Source organism: Olea europaea, unplaced genomic scaffold (assembly GCF_002742605.1).
Source record: "Olea europaea var. sylvestris unplaced genomic scaffold, O_europaea_v1 scaffold761, whole genome shotgun sequence".
Taxonomy (NCBI): domain Eukaryota; kingdom Viridiplantae; phylum Streptophyta; class Magnoliopsida; order Lamiales; family Oleaceae; genus Olea; species Olea europaea.
Genome location: NW_019266024.1, coordinates 84,081 through 100,896, shown reverse-complemented (window position 1 = coordinate 100,896; position 16,816 = coordinate 84,081).

Here is a 16,816-nt window from a genome sequence, read left to right as displayed (position 1 = left end):
GTATGCGGGATTTTGGCCATTTTTCGAAAGAATGAGCACTTGCATATTTGGAACGCTTAATTGTCGACATGCGAAGAATTGAGCGTAACTTTTGAAAACGACGTCCGTTTTGGGCCCATAAGAAATTTTCAGAATTGTAGCGACCGTTTTGGATTAAACTCACGACTTCATCGTGACGTATGAGGGATTTCAACAATTTTTTGAAAGAATGAGCACTTGCATATTTGGAACGCTTTGAGGGTTGGCGTACGAAGAATTGAGCGTAACTTTTACACACGGTGTCCGTTTTGGGCCCATGAGTACTTTTCGAAAATGTAGCGACCGTTTTGGATTGAACTCACCGCTTCGTCGTGGTGTATGTGGGATTTTGGCCATTTTCGAAAGAATGAGCACTTGTATATTTGGAACGCTTGGATTGTCGGCGTTCGAAGAATTGAGCATAAATTTTGAAAACGACATCCGTTTTGGGCCCATAAGTAATTTTCAAAAATGTAGCGACCGTTTTGGATTGAACTCACGACTTCATCGTGACGTACGAGGGATTTCAGCAATTTTTTGAAAGAATGAGCACTTTCATATTTGGAACGCTTTGAGAGTCAGTGTACGAAGAATTGATCGCAACTTTTGTAAGCGGCTTCTGTTTTGGGCCCATAAGTAATTTTTGAAAATGTAGCGACCATTTTGGATTGAACTCACTGCTTCGTTATGATGTACGAGGGATTTTGGCCATTTTTTGAAAGAATGTGCACTTGCATGTTTGGAACGATTGGACTGTCGGCGTACGAAGAATTGAGCGTAACTTTTGAAAACAGCATCCGTTTTGGGACCATAAGAAATTTTCAGAAATGTAGCGACCATTTTGGATTGAACTCACGACTTCATCATGACGTAAGAGGGATTTCGGCAATTTTTCGAAAGAATGAGCACTTGCATATTTGTAATGCTTGGAGAGTTGGCGTACGAAGAATTAAGCGTAACTTTTGCACAAGATGTCCGTTTTGGGCCCATAAGTACTTTTCGAAAATGTAACGACCGTTTTGGATTGAACTCACTGCTTCATCGTTATGTGTGAGGGATTTCGACAATTTTTCAAAAGAATGAGCACTTGCATATTTGGAACGCTTGGATAGTCAACGTACGAAGAATTGAGCGAAACGTTTGCACACGGTGTCCGTTTTAGTTCCATAAGTACTTTTCAGAAATGTAGCAATCGTTTTGGATTGAACTCACCACTTCGTCGTGACGTGTGAGGGATTTTGGCCATATTTTGAAAGAATGAGCACTTGCATATTTGGAATGCTTGGATTGTCGGTATTTGAAGAATTGAGCATAACTTTTGCACACGGTGTCCGTTTTAGTTCCATAAGTACTTTTCGAAAATGTAGCCACCGTTTTGGATTGAACTCACGACTTCGTCGTAACGTATAAGGGATTTTGGACATTTTTCAAAATAATGAGCACTTGCATGCTTGGAACGCTTGGATAGTCGGCATACGAAGAATTGAGCGTAACTTTTGCTCACGGTGTCCGTTTTAGTTCCATAAGTACTTTTCGAAAATGTAGCCACCGTTTTGGATTGAACTCACCGCTTTGTCATGAAGTATGAGGGATTTCGGCCAATTTTCGAAAGAATGAGCACTTGCATGCTTGGAACGCTTGGATAGTCGGCATACGAAGAATTGAGCGAAACATTTGCAAACGGTGTCCATTTTGGGCCCATAAGTACTTTTCGAAAATGTAGCCACCGTTTTGGATTGAACTCACGACTTCGTCATGATGTATGAGGGATTTCGGCCATTTTTCAAAAGAATGAGCACTTGCATATTTGGAACGCTTGGATTGTCGGCGTTCGAAGAATTGAGTGTAACTTTTGAAAACGGCGTCCATTTTGGGCCTATAAGAAATTTTCAGAAATGTAGCGACCGTTTTGGATTGAACTCACGACTTTATCGTGATGTAAGAGCGATTTTGGAAATTTTTCAAAATAATGAGCACTTGCATATTTGGAACACTTTGAGAGCTAGCGTACGAAGAATTGAGCGTAACTTTTGCACACGGTGTCCGTTTTAGGCCCATAAGTACTTTTCGAAAATGTCGCGACCATTTTGGATTGAACTCACCGCTTTATCGTGATGTATGACGGATTTTGACCTTTTTTCGAAAGCATGAGCACTTGAATATTTGGAACACTTGGATAGTCGGCGTACGAAGAATTGATCGAAACTTTTGCACACGGTATCCATTTTGGGCCCATAAGTACTTTTCGAAAATGTAGCGACCGTTTTGGATTGAACTCACGACTTCGTCGTGATGTATGAGGGATTTCCGCCATTTTTTGAAAGAATGAGCACTTGCTTATTTGGAATGCTTGGAGAGTCGGCCTACGAAAAATTAAGCGTAACTTTTGCACAAGGTGTACATTTTGTTCCCATAAGTACTTTTCGAAAATGTAACGACCATTTTGGATTGAACTCACGACTTCGTCGTGACGTATGAGGGATTTCAACTATTTTTCGAAAGAATGAGCACTTGCACATTTGGAACGCTTGGATTGTTGGCATTCGAAGAATTGACTGTAACTTTTGCACACGGTGTCCGTTTTGGGCCCATAAGTGCTTTTCAGAAATGTAGCGACCGTTTTGGATTGAACTCACGACTTCATCGTGACGTACAAGGGATTTCGGCAATTTTTCGAAAGAATGAGCACTTGCATATTTGGAACGCTTTGAGAGTCGGCGTACAAAGAATTGAGTTAACTTTTGCACACGGTGTCCGTTTCAGGCCCATAAGTACTTTTTGGAAATGTAGCGACCGTTTTGGATTGAACTCACCACTTCGTCATGGTGTACGGGGGATTTCGGCCATTTTTCGAAAAAATGAGCACTTGCATATTTGGAATGCTTGGATAGTCAACGTATGAAGAATTGTGCGTAACTTTTGCACACGGTGTCCGTTTTGGGCCCATAAGTACTTTTCGGAAATGTAGCGACCGTTTTGGATTGAACTAACGACTTCATCATGACGTCTGAGGGATTTCAGCCATTTTTCAAAGGAATGAACACTCGCATATTCGGAACGCTTGGATTGTTGACGTTCGAAGAATTGAGCGTAACTTTTGAAAACGGCGTCCGTTTTGGGCCCATAAGAAATTTTTAGAAATGTAGTGACCGTTTTGGATTGAACTCACCGCTTCGTCATGGTGTACGGGGAATTTCGGCCATTTTTCAAAAAAATGAGCACTTGCATATTTGGAATGCTTGGATAGTCAACGTATGAAGAATTGAGCATAACTTTTGCACACGGTGTCCGTTTTGGGCCCATAAGTACTTTTCGAAAATGTAGCGACCGTTTTGGATTGAACTAACGACTTCATCATGACGTCTGAGGAATTTCAGCCATTTTTCAAAGGAATGAACACTCGCATATTCGGAACGCTTGGATTGTCCACGTTCGAAGAATTGAGCGTAACTTTTGAAAACGGCGTCCGTTTTGGGCCCATAAGAAATTTTCAGAAATGTAGCGACCGTTTTGGATTGAACTCATGACTTTGTTGTGACGTACGAGGGATTTCGGTAGTTTTTCAAAAGAATGAGCAGTTGCATATTTGGAACGCTTTGAGAGTCGACGTACGAAGAATTGAGAGTAACTTTTGCACACAGTGTCCGTTTTGGGCCCATGAGTACTTTACAAAAATGTAGCGACCGTTTTGGATTGAACTCACCGCTTCATCGTGATGTATGAGGGATTTCGGCGATTTTTCCAAAGAATGAGCACTTGCATGTTTGGAATGCTTGGATAGTCGTCGTACGAAGAATTGAATGAAACTTTTGCACACGGTGTTCGTTTTGGGCCCATAAGTACTTTTCGAAAATGTAGTGACCGTTTTGGATTGAGCTCACGACTTTGTCGTGACATATGAGGAATTTTGGCCATTTTTCAAAAGAATGAGCACTTGCTTATTTCGAACGCTTGGATTGTCGGTGTTCGAAGAATTGGGAGTAACTTTTGAAAACGGCTTCCGTTTTGGGCCTATAAGTAATTTTCAGAAATGTAGCGACCGTTTTAGATTGAACTCACGGCTTCATCATGACGTACAAGGGATTTCAGCCATTCTTTGAAAGAATGAGCACTTGCATATTTGGAACGCCTGGAGAGTCGGCATACGAAGAATTGAGCGTAACTTTTGCACACGGTGTCCGTTTTGGGCCCATAAGTACTTTTCGAAAATGTAACGATCGTTTTGGATTGAACTCACAACTTCATCATAACGAACGAGGGATTTCAGCCATTCTTTGAAAGAATGAGCACTTGCATATTTGGAATGCTTGGATTGTCGGTATTCGAAGAATTGAGCATAACTTTTGCACACGGTGTCCGTTTTGGGCCCATAAGTACTTTTCGAAAATGTAACGATCGTTTTGGATTGAACTCACAACTTCATCATAACGAACGAGGGATTTCGGCCATTTTTCGAAAGAATGAGCACTTGCATATTTGGAATGCTTGGATTGTCGGTATTTGAAGAATTGAGCATAACTTTTGCACACGGTGTCCGTTTTGGGCCCATAAGTACTTTTTAGAAATGTAGCGACCGTTTTGGATTGAACTCACAACTTCATCGTAGCGAACGAGGGATTTCGGCCATTTTTTGAAAGAATGAGCACTTGCATATTTGGAACGCTTGGAGAGTCGGCGTACAAAGAATTGAGCGTAACTATTGAACACGGTATCCGTTTCGGGCCCATAAGTACTTTTTGGAAATGTAGCAACCATTTTGGATTGAACTCACCGCTTCATTGTGGTGTATGGGAGATTTCGACCATTTTTCGAAAAAATGAGCACTTGCATATTTGGAACGCTTGGATAGTCAACGTATGAAGAATTGAGCGTAACTTTTGCACACGGTGTCCGTTTTGGGCCCATAAGTACTTTTCGAAAATGTAGCAACCGTTTTGGATGGAACTCACGACTTCGTCATGACGTCTGAGGGATTTCGGACATTTTCTAAAGGAATGAGCACTGCATATTTGGAACACTCGGATTGTCGGTGTTCGAAGAATTGAGTGTAACTTTTGAAAACAGCGTCCATTTTGGGCCTATAAGAAATTTTCAAAAATGTAGCGACCGTTTTGGATTGAACTCATGACTTTATTGTGATGTACGAGCGATTTTGGAAATTTTTCGAAATAATGAGCACTTGCATATTTTGAACGCTTTGAGAGCTAGCGTACGAAGAATTGAGCGTAACTTTTGCACACGGTGTCCGTTTTAAGCCCATAAGTACTTTTCAAAAATGTCGCGACCATTTTGGATTGAACTCACCACTTCATCGTGATGTATGACGGATTTTGACCTTTTTTCGAAAGCATGAGCACTTGCATATTTGGAACACTTGGATAGTCGGCGTACGAAGAATTGATCGAAACTTTTGCACACGGTATCCGTTTTGGGCCCATAAGTACTTTTCGAATACGTAGCGACCGTTTTGGATTAAACTCACGACTTCGTTGTGACGTATGAGGCATTTCCACCATTTTTGGAAAGAATGAGCCCTTGCATATTTGGAACGTTGTGAGAGTCGACGTACAAAGAATTGAGCGTAACTTGTACATACGGTGTCCGTTTTGGGCCCATTAGTACTTTTTGGAAATGTAGCGACCGTTTTGGATTGAACCCACAACTTCATCGTGATGTATGAGGGATTTCGGCCATTTTTTAAAAGAATGAGCACTTGATTATTTGAAACGCTTGGATTGTCGGTGTGCGAAGAATTGAGCGTAACTTTTGAAAATGACATCCATTTTGGGCCCATAAGAAAGTTTTAGAAATGTGGCGATCGTTTTGGATTGAACTCATGACTTCGTCGTGATGTACGAGAGATTTTGGCAATTTTTCGAACGAATGAGTACTTGCATGCTTGGAACGCATTGAGAGTCGGCGTACGAAGAATTGAGCCTAACTTTTGCACACGGTGTCCGTTTTGGGCCCATGAGTACTTTTCGAAAATATAGCGACCTATTTGGATTGAACTCCCCACTTCGTCGTGGTGTATGAAGGATTTCAGCCATTTTCGAAAGAATGAGCACTTGCATGTTTGGAACGCTTGGATAGTCGTCGTACGAAGAATTGAGTGAATCTTTTGCACACGGTGTCCGTTTTGGGCCCATAAGTACTTTCCGAAAATGTAGCGACCGTTTTGGATTGAGCTCACGACTTCATCGTGACGTATGAGGGATTTCGGCCATTTTTCAAAAGAATGAGCACTTGCATAATTGGAACGCTTGGATTGTCGACGTTCGAAGAATTGAGCGTAACTTTTGCACACGATGTCCGTTTTGGGCCCACAAGTACTTTCCGAAAATGTAGCGACCGTTTTGGATTGAACTCACGACTTTGTCGTGACGTCTGAGGGATTTCGGCCATTTTTCAAAAGAATGAGCACTTGCATATTTGGAACACTTGAATTGTTGGCATTCGAAAAATTGAGCCTAACTATTGCAAACGGCGTCCGTTTTGGGCCCATAAGTGCTTTTCAGAAATGTAGCGAACGTTTTGGATTGAACTCACGACTTCGTCATGATGTACGAGGGATTTTGGCCATTTTTCGAAAGAATGAGCACTTGCATATTTGGAACGCTATGAGAGTCGACGTACAAAGAATTGAGCGTAACTTGTACACACGGTGTCCGTTTTGGACCCATTAGTACTTTTTGGAAATGTAGCGACCGTTTTGGATTGAATCCACAACTTCATCGTGATGTATGAGGGATTTCGGCCATTTTTCAAAAGAACGAGCACTTGAATATTTGGAATGCTTGGATTGTCGGCGTGCGAAGAATTGAGCGTAACTTTTGAAAATGACATCCGTTTTGGGCCCATAAGAAAGTTTTAGAAATGTGGCGATCGTTTTGGATTGAACTCATGACTTTGTCGTGATGTACGAGGGATTTTGGCAATTTTTCGAAAGAATGAGCACTTGCATGCTTGGAACGCATTGAGAGTCGGCGTACGAAGAATTGAGCGTAACTTTTGCACACAGTGTCCGTTTTGGGCCCATGAGTACTTTTCGAAAATATAGCGACCTATTTGGATTGAACTCCCCACTTTGTCATGGCGTATGAGGGATTTCGACCATTTTCGAAAGAATGAGCACTTGCATATTTGGAACGCTTGGGTTGTTGGCGTTCGAAGAATTGGGCGTAACTTTTGAAAACGGCATCCGTTTTGGGCCCATAAGTAACTTTCAGAAATGTAGCGACCGTTTTGGATTGAACTCATGAATTCATCGTGACGTAAGAGGGATTTTGGCAGTTTTTCGAAAGAATGAGTACTTGCATATTTGGAACGCTTTGAGAGTCAGCGTACGAAGAATTGAGCATAACTTTTGCAAATGGTGTCCGTTTTGGGTCCATAAGTACTTTTCGAAAATGTAGCGACCATTTTGGATTGAACACACCGCTTCGTCATGATCTACGAGGGATTTTGGCCATTTTTTGAAAGAATGTGCACTTGCATGTTTGGAACGCTTGGATAGTCGGCGTACGAAGAATCGAGCGTAACTTTTGAAAACGGCGTCCGTTTTGGGCCCATAAGTAATTTTCAGAAATGTAGCGACCATTTTGGAATGAACTCACCACTTCGTCATGACGTGTGAGGGATTTTGGCCATTTTTCAAAAGAATGAGCACTTGCATATTTGGAACGCTTGGACTGTTGGCATTCGATGAATTGAGCATAACATTTGCACACGGCGTCCGTTTTGGGCACATAAATACTTTTCAGAAATGTAGCAACCGTTTTGGATTGAACTCACGACTTCGTCCTAACGTACGAGGGATTTTGGCCATTTTTAAAAAAAATGAGCACTTGCATATTTGGAATGCTTGGAGAGTCGGCGTACGAAGAATTGAGCGTAACTTTTGTACACGGTGTCCGTTTCGGGCCCATAAGTACTTTTTGGAAATGTAGCGACCATTTTGGATTGAACTCACCACTTCGTCATGAAGTATGAGGGATTTCGGTCATTTTTCGAAAGAATGAGCACTTGCATGCTTGGAACGCTTGGATAGTCGGCATACGAAGAATTGAGCGAAACTTTTGCAAACGGTGTCCGTTTTGGGCCCATAAGTACTTTTCGAAAATGTGGCGACCGTTTTGGATTGAACTCATGACTTCGTCGTGATGTATGAGGGATTTCAGCCATTTTTCAAAAGAATGAGCACTTGCGTATTTGGAACGCTTGGATTATCGGCATTCGAAGAATTGAGTGTAACTTTTGAAAACGGCGTCCATTTTGGGCCTATAAGAAATTTTCAGAAATGTGGCGATCATTTTGGATTGAACTCACGACTTCGTCGTCATGTACGAGCGATTTTGGAAATTTTTCGAAAGAATGAGCACTTGCATATTTGGAACGCTTTGAGAGTTAGCGTACGAAGAATTGAGCGTAACTTTTGCACACGGTGTCCGTTTTGGGCCCATAAGTACTTTTCGAAAATGTAGCGACCGTTTTGGATTAAACTCACCGCTTCGTTGTGATGTATGACGGATTACGACCATTTTTCGAAACCATGAGTACTTGGATATTTGGAACACTTGGATAGTCGACGTACGAAGAACTGATCGAAACTTTTGCACACGGTATCCGTTTTAGGCCCATAAGTACTTTTCGAAAATGTAGCGACCGTTTTGTATTGAACTCATGACTTTGTCATGAGGTATGAGGGATTTCCGCCATTTTTGAAAGAATGAGCACTTGCATATTTGGAATGCTTGAATTGGCGGTATTCGAAGAATTGAGCATAACTTTTGCACACGGCGTCCGTTTTGGGTTCATAAGTACTTTTCAGAAGTGTAGCAACCATTTTGGATTGAACTCATGACTTCGTCATAACGAACCAGGGATTTCGGCCATTTTTCAAAAGAATGACCACTTGCATATTTGGAACACTTGGAGAGTTGGCGTACGAAGAATTGATCATAACTTTTGCACACGGTGTCCGTTTCGGGCCCATAAGTACTTTTTGGAAATGTAGCGACCGTTTTGGATTGAACTCACCGCTTCGTCATGGTGTATGAGGGATTTCGACCATTTATGAAAGAATGAGCACTTGCATATTTAGAACGGTTGGAGAGTCGGCGGACGAAGAATTGAGCGTAACTTTTGCACACGGTGTCCGTTTCGGGCCCATAAGTACTTTTTGGAAATGTAGCGACCGTTTTGGATTGAACTCACCGCTTCGTCATGGTGTATGAGGGATTTCGACCATTTATGAAAGAATGAGCACTTGCATATTTAGAACGGTTGGAGAGTCGGCGGACGAAGAATTGAGCGTAACTTTTGCACACGGTGTCCGTTTTGGGCCTATAAGTACTTTTTGGAAATGTAACGACCATTTTGGATTGAACTCACCGCTTCGTCATGGTGTATGAGGGATTTCGACCATTTATGAAAGAATGAGCACTTGCATATTTGGAACACTTAGATTGTCAGCGTTCGAAGAATTGAGCGTAACTTTTGAAAACGGCATCCGTTCTGGGCCCATAAGTAATTTTCAGAAATGTTGCGACTGTTTTGGATTGAACTCACAACTTCATCGTGACGTACTAGGGATTTCGACAATTTTTTGAAAGAATGAGCACTTGCATATTTGGAAGGCCTGGAGAGTCGGCATACAAAGAATTGAGCGTAACTTTTGCAAACGATGTTCGTTTTGGGCCCATGAGTACTTTTCGAAAATGTAGCGACCGTTTTGGATTGAACTCACCGTTGTTGGCATTCGAAGAACTGAGCATTTATTTTGCATACAGTGTCCGTTTTGGACCCATAAGTACTTTTCGAAAAGATAGCGAACCTTTAGGATTGAACTTACCCTTCTCCTCATGACATGTGAGGGATTTTAGCCGTTTGTGGAAGAACAAGCACTTGCTAATTTGAAACAATTGGATTGTCAGCGTTTGAAGAACTGAGCGTGACTTTTGCATACGGTGTCCGTTTTAGGCCCATAAGTACTTTTCGGAAAGGTAGCGACCCTTTAGGATTGAACTCACCCTTCTCTTCATGATGTATGAGGGATTTTGGCCATTTGTGGAGGAATAAGCACTTACTAATTTAGAACGCTTGGATTGTCGACGTTCGAAGAACTGAGTGTGACTTTTGCATACGGTGTCCATTTTGGGCGCATAAGTACTTTTCGAAAAGGTAGTGACCCTTTTGGATTGAAATCACCCATTTTGTCGTGACGTATGAGGGATTTACCCATTTGTGGAAGAACAATAACTTGCTTATTTCGAACGCTTTGATTGTCGGCATTCAAAGAACTGAGCGTGACTTTTGCATACGGTGTCTATTTTGGGCCATAAGTACTTTTCGAAAAGGTAGCGACACTTTTGGATTGAACTCATCACTTATCTATGATGTATGAGGGATTTTGGCCATTTGGGGAAGGATAAGCACTTGCTTACTTGGAACACTTGAATTGTCGGTGTTCGAAGAACTGTGCATGACTTTTGCATACGGTGTACGTTTCGGGCCCATAGGTACTTTTTGGAAAGGTAGCAACCCTTTAGGATTGAACTCACCCTTCTCGTCATGACGTAGGAGGGATTTCGGCCATTTGTGGAAGATCTAGCACTTGCTAATTTGGAACGCTTGGATTGTCCGCGTTCATAGAACTGAGCGTGACTTTTGCATATGGTGTCAATTTTGGGCTCATAAGTACTTTTCGAAAAGGTAGCAACCCTTTTAGAGTGAACTCACCCTTTTCGTCACGACGTATTAGGGATTTCAGCCATTTGTGGAAGAACAAGCACTTGCTAATTTGGAACGCTTGGATTGTCGACGTTCAAAGAACTGCGCGTGAGTTTTACATACGGTGTCTATTTTGGGACCATAAGTACTTTTCGAAAAGGTTGTGACCCTTTTTGGATTGAACTCATTGCTTATCTGTGATGTATGAGGGATTTTGGCCGTTTGTGGAAGAACAAGCACTTGCTTACTTGGAATGCTTGGATTGTCGGCGTTCGAAGAACTGAGTGTGACTTTTGCGTACGGTTTCATTTTGGGCCCATAAGTACTTTTTGGAAAGGTAGCGACCCTTTTGGATTGAGCTCATCCTTTTCATCATGACGTATGAGGGATTTCGATCATTTGTGGAAGAACAAGAACTTGCTAATTTCGAACTCTTGGATTGTCGGTGTTCGAAGAACTGAGCGTGATTTTTGCATACGGTGTCCGTTTTTGGCCCATAAGTACTTTTTGGAAAGGTAACGACCCTTTTGGATTGAACTCACCCTTTTCATCATGATGTATGAGAGATTTCGGCCGTTTGTGGAAGAACAAGCACTTGCTAGTTTGGAACAATTGGATTGTCGGCGTTTGAAGAACTGAGCGTGACTTTTGCGTACGGTGTCCGTTTTGGGCCCATAAGTACTTTTCGAAAAGGTAGCAACCCTTTAGAATTGAACTCACCCTTTTCGTCATAATGTATGAGAGATTTTGGCCATTTGTGGAAGAGCAAGGACTTCCTTATTTTGAACGCTTGGATTGTCATCGTTTGAAGAACTGAGCATGACTTTTGTATACACTGTCTGTTTTGGGCCATAAGTACTTTTCGAAAAGATACTGACCCTTTTGGATTGAACTTACCCTTTTTGTTGTGATGTATGAGAGATTTCGGCCATTTGTGGAAGAACAAGAACTTGCTAATTTGGAACGCTTGGATTGTTGGCGTTCGAAGAACTAAGCGCGACTTCTGCATACGGTGTCCGCTTTGGGCCCATAAGTACTTTTCGGAAAGGTAGTGGCCCTTTTGGATTGTACTCTCCACTTTTCCATGATGTATGATGGATTTCGTCCGTTTGTGGAAGAACAAGTACTTTCTTATTTGGAACGGTTGGATTGTCGGCGTTCGAAGAATTGAGCATGAGTTTTGTATACGGTGTCCGTTTTGGGCCCATAAGCACTTTTTGGAAAGGTAGCGACCCTTTCTGATTGAACACTCCACTTTACAGTGACGTATGAGGGATTTTGACTATTTTTGGAAGTACGAGCACTTCCTAATTTGGAACGCTTGGATTGTCAGCGTTCGATGACCTGAGCGTGACTTTTGCGTACGGTGTCCGTTTCGGGCCCATAAGTACTTTTCGGAAAGGTAGCGACCCTTTTGGATTGAACTCACCCTTTTCATCATGACGTATGAGGGATTTTAACCATTTGAGGAAGAAAAAACACTTGCTTCTTTGGAATACTTGGATTGTCGACGTTCGAAGAACTGAGCATGACTTTTGTATACGATGTACGTTTTGGGCTCATAACTACATTTCGAAAAGGTAGGGACCCTTGTGGATTGAACTCAACCTTTTCATCGCAATGTATGAGGGATTTTAGCCACTTGTGGAAGAACAAGTACTTGCTTATTTTGAACCCTTGGATTGTCGGCGTTCGAAGAACTGAGCTTGACTTTTGCATACGGTGTCCGTTTTGGACCCATTTGTACTTTCCAAAAAGGTAGAGACCCTTTCGGATTGAACTCACCCTTTTCATTGCTATGTATGAGGGATTTTGGCCATTTGTGGAAGAACTAGCACTTGCTAATTTGGAGCGCTTGGATTGTCAGCGTTGGAAGAACTGAGCGTGACTTTTGTATACAGTGCTCATTTTGGGCCCATAAGTACTTTTCGGAAAGGTAGCAGTCCTTTTGGGTTGAAATCATCACTTATCTATAATGTATGAGGGATTTAAGCTATTTGTGGAAGAACAAGCATTTGCTTATTTGGAACGCTTGGATTGTCGACGTTTGAAGAAATGAGTGTGACTTTTGCATATGGTGTCCGTTCTGGGCCCATAAGTACTTTTCGGAAAGGTAGCGATGCTTTAGGATTGAACTCACCCTTTTTGTTATGATGTATGAGGGATTTCAACTGTTTGTGGAGGAACAAGCACTTGCTAATTTAGAACGCTTGGATTGTCGACATTCGAAGAACTGAGCGTGACTTTTGCATACGATGTCCATTTTGGGCCCATAAGCACTTTTCGGAAAGGTAGCGACCCTTTTGGATTGAAATCACCCTTTTTGTTGCGACGTATGAGGGATTTGGCCATTTTTGAAGAACAAGGACATGCTTATTTCGAACGCTTTGATTGTCGGCGTTTGAAGAACTGAGCGTGACTTTTGCATACGGTGTCTACTTTGGGCCCATAAGTACTTTTTGGAAAGGTAGCAACCGTTTTGGATTGAACTCATTGCTTATCTATGATGTATGAGGGATTTCAGGCATTTGGGAAAGGATAAGCACTTGTTTATTTGGAACGCTTGGATTGTCGGCGTTCGAAGAACTGAGTGTGACTTTTGCATATGGTGTACGTTTTGTGCCCATAAGTACTTTTTGGAAGGGTAGCGACCCTTTAGGATTGAACTCACCTTTCTCATCATGATGTAGGAGGGATTTCGACCGTTTGTGGATGAACAAGTACTTGCTAATTTGGAACGGTTGAATTGTCAGCGTTCGAAGAATTGAGCGTGACTTTTACATACGGTGTCCGTTTTGGGTCCGTAAGTACTTTTCGGAAAGGTAGCGACCCTTTTAGATTGAACTCAGCCTTTTCATCATGATGTATGAGGGCTTTCAGCCATTTTTGTAAGAACAAGCACTTACTTATTTTGAACGCTAGGATTGTCGGCTTTCGAAGAATGAAGCGTGACTTTTGCATACGGTGTTTGTTTTGAGCCCATAATTACTTTTTGGAAAGGTAGCGACCCTTTTGGATTGAACTCATCACTTATCTGTGACGTATGAGGGATTTTGGCCATTTGTGGAAGAACAAGCACTTGCTTATTTGGAACGCTTATATTGTCGGAGTTCGAAGAAATGATTGTGACTTTTGCATAAGGTCTCCATTTTGGGTCCATAAGCACTTTTCGAAAAGGTAGTGACCCATTAGGATTGAACTCACCTTTCTCATCATGTAATATGAGGGATTTAGGCTATTTGTGGAAGAACAAGCACTTGCTAATTTGGAACGCTTGGATTGTCGGCCTTCGGAAAACTGAGCGTGACTTTTGTATACGGTTTCCATTTTTAGCCCATAAGTACTTATCGGAAAGGTAGCGACCCTTTTAGATTGAACTCACCCTTTTCATCGTGATGTATGAGGGATTTTGGCTATTTGTGTAAGAACAAGCACTTGCTTATTTTGAATGCTTGCATTGTCGGCGTTCGAAGAACTGAGCATGATTTTTGCATACGGTGTCTATTTTAGGCCTATAAGCACGTTTCGAAAAGGTAGTGACCCTTTTGGATTGAACTCATCATTTATCTATGATGTATGAGGGATTTCGTCCATTTGTGGAAGAATAGGCACTTGCTTATTTGGAATGCTTGGGTTTTCGACGTTCGAAGAACTGAGCGTGATTTTTGCATACGATGTCCGTTTCAGGCCCATAAGTACTTTTTGGAAAGGTAGTGACCCTTTAGGATTGAACTCACCCATCTCGTCATGACGTATGAGGGATTTCGACCATTTGTGGAAGAACAAGCACTTGCTATGTTGGAACGCTTGGATTGTCGGCGTTCGAAGAACTAAGCGTGACTTTTTCATACGATATCCGTTTTGGGCCCATTAGTACATTTTGGAAAGGTAGCGACCCTTTTGGATTGAACTCACCCTTTTTGTCGCGACGAATGAGGGATTTTGGCCTTTTGTGGAAGAACAAGCACTTACTTATTTTGAGCGCTTTGATTGTCAGCGTTCAAAGAACTGAGCGTGACTTTTGCATACGGTGTCTATTTTGGGCCCATAAGTAAGTACTTTTCGAAAACGTAGAGACCCTTTTAGATTGAACTCATCGCTTATCTATGATGTATGAGGCATTTCGGCCATTTGGGGAAGGACAAGCACTTGCTTATTTGGAACGCTTGGATTGTCGGCGTTCGAAGAACTAAGCGTGAGTTTTGCATATTGTGTACGTTTTGGGCCCATAAGTACTTATTGGAAAGGTAGCAACCCTTTAGGATTGAACTCATCCTTCTCGTCATGATGTATGAGGGATTTCGACCGTTTGTGGAAGAACAAGCACTTGCTAATTTGGACGAATTGTCAGCGTTCGAAAAACTGAGCGTAACTTTTGCAAACGGTGTCCGTTTTGTGCCCATAAGTACTTTTCGAAAAGATAGCGACCGTTTTAGAGTGAACTCACCCTTTTTTTCATGACGTATGAGGGATTTTGGCCATTTGTGTAAGAACAAGCACTTGCTTATTTTGAATGCTTGGATTGTCGACGTTCGAAGAATTGAAAGTGACTTTTGCATATGGTGTTTTATTTTGGGCCCATAATTACTTTTCGGAAAGGTAGCGACCCTTTTGGATTGAACCCATCGCTTATCTATGACGTATGAGACGTATGAGGGATTTCGGCCATTTGTGGAAGAACAAGCACTTGCTTATTTGGAATGCTTGGATTGTTCGCGTTCGAAGAAATGAGCCTGACTTTTGCATAAGGTGTCCATTTTGGGCCCATAAGAACATTTCGAAAAGGTAGCGACCCTTTAGGATTGAACTCACCCTTCTCGTCATGACGTATGAGGGATTTCGGCTATTTGTGGAAGAACAAGCACTTGCTAATTTGGAACGCTTGGATCATCAACTTTCGAAGAACTGAGCGTGACTTTTGCATACGATGTTCATTTTGGGCCCATAAGTACTTTTCGAAAAGGTAGCGACCCTTTTGGATTGAACTCATCGCTTATCTATGACGTATGAGGGATTTTGACCATTTGTGAAAGAATAAGCACTTGCTTATTTGGAATGCTAGGATTGTCGACATTCGAAGAACTGGGCGTGAGTTTTGCATAGGATGTTCGTTTTGGGCCCATAACTACTTTTAGGAAAGGTGGCGACCCTTTAGGATTGAACTCACCCTTCTCATCATGACGTAAGAGGGATTTCAGCCATTTGTGGAAGAACAAGCACTTGCTAATTTGGAACGCTTGGATTGTCGGCGTTCGAAGAACTGAGCATGACTTTTGCATACGATGTCCGTTTTGGGGCCATAAGTACTTTTTGGAAAGGTAGCGACCCTTTTGGATTGAACTCACCTTTTTCGTCGTGACGTATGAAGTATTTTGGCCATTTGTGGATGAACAAGCACTTGCTTATTTTGAACGCTTTGATTGTCGGCGTTCGAAGAATTGAGCGTGACTTTTGCATAGGGTGTCTGTTTAGGGCCCATAAGTACTTTTCAGAATGGTAGCGACCCTTTTGGATTGAACTCATCACTTATCTATAACGTATGAGGGATTTCAGCCATTTATGGAAGAACAAGCCCTTGCTTATTTGGAACATTTGGATTTTCAGCGTTCGAAGAAATGAGCATGACTTTTGCATAAGGTGTCTATTTTGGGCCCATAAGCACTTTTCGAAAAGGTAGCAACCCTTTAGGATTGAATTCACCCTTCTCATCATGATGTATGAGGGATTTTGACTATTTGTGGAAGAACAAGCCCTTGCAAATTTGGAACGCTTGGAATGTCGATGTTCAAAGAACTGAGCGTGACTTTTGCATACGGTATTCGTTTTGGGCCTATAAGCACTTTTTGGAAAGGTAGTGACCCTTTTGGATTGAACTCATCACTTATCTGTGATGTACAAGAGATTTTGGCCATTTGTGAAGAACAAGACTTGCTTATTTTGAACGCTTGGATTGTTTGCGTTCGAAGAACTGAGCGTGACTTTTGCATACGATGTTCGTTTTTGGCCCATAAGCACTTTTTGGAAAGGTAGCGACCCTTCTGGATTGAACTCATCACTTATCTGTGAT